Source organism: Elephantulus edwardii, unplaced genomic scaffold, assembly GCF_000299155.1.
Source record: "Elephantulus edwardii isolate Elephantulus edwardi_28Jun2011 unplaced genomic scaffold, EleEdw1.0 scaffold00006, whole genome shotgun sequence".
NCBI classification, from domain to species: Eukaryota; Metazoa; Chordata; class Mammalia; order Macroscelidea; family Macroscelididae; genus Elephantulus; species Elephantulus edwardii.
The window spans coordinates 9,309,711-9,313,691 of NW_006399756.1; positions in this window are offsets into that span (position 1 = coordinate 9,309,711).

A 3,981-nucleotide genomic window follows, 5' to 3' on the forward strand; every position below is an offset into this window, starting at 1 on the left:
CTTTGTTGTCCACCATTAAGTCAGAACTGACCCACAGCTGACCTTCCGGCAGGTTTTCAGAACCAGGTAATCACACGAGATTGTCCATCTTTCTCCCACTGAGCAACTGGTGGATTCGAACTGTGTACCTTTGGGTTGCCAGCTCAACCCCTTACCACTAAGCCACCAGAGCTCCCTGATGTATTTTTAGTTACTTATTATAAGTAGTTCGAGCCCTGGTCATACCTTCCATTATGCTTTGGGTAACCGGGCAGGATAGCACTTGTGTCCCCATGAGCTGCTCCAGGGGAGGGAGACGTGGCCGCCTGCTTTTGTAAAGACTGCAGCCTTGGAAAGGCTGTAAGGACAGGTGTCTGTCCTTCAAGGTCACTGTGTATGGAAATCAATGATAATGGGCTTGGTCTGGGTACCTTTTATCGTGATCTGGGTACATGTTCACAGAGGAAATGGATGTTCCACTCAGAAATCATACATGTCGTGTCTCATGACATTCACCGTGATCTGAGATTATAGCAGCACTCTTCCCACTTCTGCCCCGTGTTCCCCATTTCCATTCACCTCTCAAAACTCAACTATTCATAATCACTATTAATTGTGCTTATTAACAGTATTAGTTAAAGACAGGGAAACAGAAAATACTCCCAGGTTGAAATAGAAATTAATGTAATGATTCTGCAGATTCACGTCAAGATAACTTATCTGTAAAAAGAACATTTGATCCAGGAATCCCACTAGTAGGCAAATATCCTAGAGAAATAGGAGCTGTGATACAAACAGATATGTGTACGTCCTGTTCATTGCAACACTATTTACAGTAGCGAAGATGAAAACCACCTGTTGTCAGTCGGCCAAGGGAAAAGACAGAGATGGGGGACACTCAGGAATGGAGGTCAGACCAGAAGGCGTGAAGGCAGGTGGCTAACAGCTGGGAGAATGGCAGCCCCTATGGCAGTGGGTTTTGTTTTGTGTTTTACGTATCTTTTTGTCTATGGGTATGGCAATGTGCATCTGCTGGCACTGAAGCTGTTCATTTTATTACAGTTCAAAGAAAAACATTAATAAGCATGTTTATTTCATACATGACTTGTCAGTTGGGATGACATTTTCAACTAGAACAAAATTAAAAGGTTATGGCTAACATTGAGAAGAATGGGAATTTCAGAACAGGAAATTGTGTCCACACAGCAGCTGCACCCAGATGAAGACGCTGTTGTGCAAAGAGAACAAGAACGCCACATGGTTTAAAATCAGGAAGGATGTGTGTCAGGGTCCCCATACCTCCTCAGTCTGTATGCTGAGCAAATGACTCGCCAAGCGGACTCAGAAGAAGAATGCGACATCAGGACTGGAGGAACAATCAACAACCTTCTTTATGTAGAAGACACAGCTGTGTTTGCTGAAAATGAAGAGGATCTGAAATATTTGGTGCAGAAGGTCAAGGACTATAGCCTTCTGTATGGATTACATCTCCCATCCAAGTACTAACCAGGCCCGACCCTGCTTAGCTTCCGAGACCAGACGAGATCGGGCGCGTTCAGGGTGGTATGGCCGTAGACATACATCTCAACATCAGAAAACAAAGGTCTTCACTACAGGAGCAACAGTCTTGCTCATATCAACAATCAAGCCCCTTGGTATCAGCAGTCAGGAAATCCGGAGACGTATTGCACTGAGCAAGTTCACTGTCAGCGACCTCTCCAGAGTGCTGAGGAACAATGATGTAAGTTTGAAGACTAAGGGGCGCCTGATTCAGGCTATGGTCCTCTCAGTCACCTTCTGGGCATCAGAGAGCTGGAGAGTGACTAAAGATGACAGAAGAACTGATGTCTATGAGTTTTGTTGGAGAAGAGTGAATATCCCAAGGACTGCCAGAAGAAGAGATACGTCTTGGAAAAGGTGCAGCCAGAGTGCTCCTTGGAGGTGAGGGTGGTGAAGCTTCATCTTTGATACTCTGGACATGGAGCTAGGTGAAGCTACTTCTTGGAAAGGGACATTATGCTTGGAAAGATGGAGGGTCAGGAAGGAGAAGAAGGCCCCAGTGAGATGGACCGACGTGGTGACTTCAACATAGGTTCCAGAGTATGAGAGATGATGAAGGTGGCGGGGTTCAGGCTGGCTGTTCGTAGGGTCACTGTTGGTAGTATGTGACTAGAAAGCACCTAACAACAATGGGAAAATCCCTTACATGTTTTATATGCCACTTCTTATTATTTTTCTTTTTATTGTATTATTTTTATGTGTACCATCAAATCACATCTGACTGGTACAGGAGGAGATTGCCCCCTCCTTCTCCAGCAGAGCATCTGGTGGATTTGAACCGCGTACCTCTGGGATTGCAGTGCAGCGTCTTGCCACTAGGCCACCAGAGCTCCCTTTATATGCCACTTCTTATTGCTCGCTATTTGTGCATCACCATGAAATAGCCAGAATATCTCGTAGAGAAGTAGTTAGTCCTCTGTGCTGCTGTGGCGGGAAGGGCACAGATGACCCTTTAGAAGTGCAGAGGGCAGACAACCATTCTTTACCAACGTTTGCCGACATAGGGCCACTGTTGTAAAACGGAAGTGACATCGGGGTTGAGGGAAGACAGAGAAGGAGGAGAGGAATGATGTATACTGCATTGAAACAGATGAGGGAAAGAACTGTTTAAAAGGGATATATGATCAGGTATTATTGTCATGACAGGAGTCCAGAATGAAGGCTGCACAGTCGAGTGGACTTGGGGGAAGGGATTGCATAATAATGAAAAAGTTTTACTTTTCAAGAAGAGTGAATTGGGGAGGGGTTAGGCAGGGAGAAAAGTGCAACAGTGAATGATTGGAAACCCCAAGTCTCTATAAACTTTCATTAAAATTAATGTTATATGCCGTCGAGTCGCTTGCAACTCATAGCAACTTTATGTATAAGAGCCCTAAACGCTGCTCTATCTTGTACTAAACTCGCCGTCTCAGACACACTCATTCCCACCACCCCAATCACAGAATCGACGGTCTTCCTCTCCTGTACCATCCCTCCACCCTCCCAAGCATGATGTTCTTCTCCAAGGACCAGTCCCTCCTTGCAACGTGTCCAAAGTATATCAGATGAAGCTTCAAAATCCTTGCCTCCAAGGAGCAGTCTGTTTTCACTCTCTCCTGGACGAATCTGTTTTCTTGGCAGTCCATGGAACATTCAGTACTCTTCTCCAGCACCACAGCTCAAAGGCATCAATTCTTCTGTCATCACTAGTCACTGCCCAGCTCCCTGATGCATAGCACGTAACTAACTGTGAACACTATAGAACGGGTCAGGCATTAGGGACTTTTATCAAAGTCCTTCACAAGCGTTGAGGACTCTCCTTCATAGGGTTGCTATGAATCGCCTTTGACTCGAATGCACTTAACAACAAAATCAACACAGAGATCAGATGGCCCAGTGGACAGAAAGTCATGGTGGATGACTTTTAATCCGCGGCCCTCAGGCCTATCTTTCATTGTTTTTGTTCAAACATTCCTCTAGGTCATATAGCCCTGGTGTGTCTGGTAACTGTGAGGCTGAACACTGTGACACTGATGTGTCAAATGTGTTAATGGTTGGTCACCTATGGTGGACAGTGTTTGGTGGAGCTCCCCGATTAAAACAAGCTTGGAAGCAGGAGTGGCATCCACTTCTTTAACAGCTTGCCTCCGCAAACCGTATGAACCTGGAGAGAGGTTGAGAGACACACAAGGTTGAGGGCTCTCCTTCAAAGGGTCGCTATGAATCGCCTGCCACTCAAGGTGATTAACAACGATGATCCTTGAGAGGGACACCTGACTCCACGGAGTCCAGCGATCAGGACTGAGACTAAAGGCTCCAATCCTTACCACCTACATGGAGTGATGGTGAGAGGTGGCCCTGAGGTCCCTCTAAGCGGTGGCAGCTGGGTGTCAGGAGTGGGGAACGGCCTCAGTCTTGCTGGCTGCGAAGTGGGCGGGCGCGGCGGGGCCGGTGGGGGGCGCC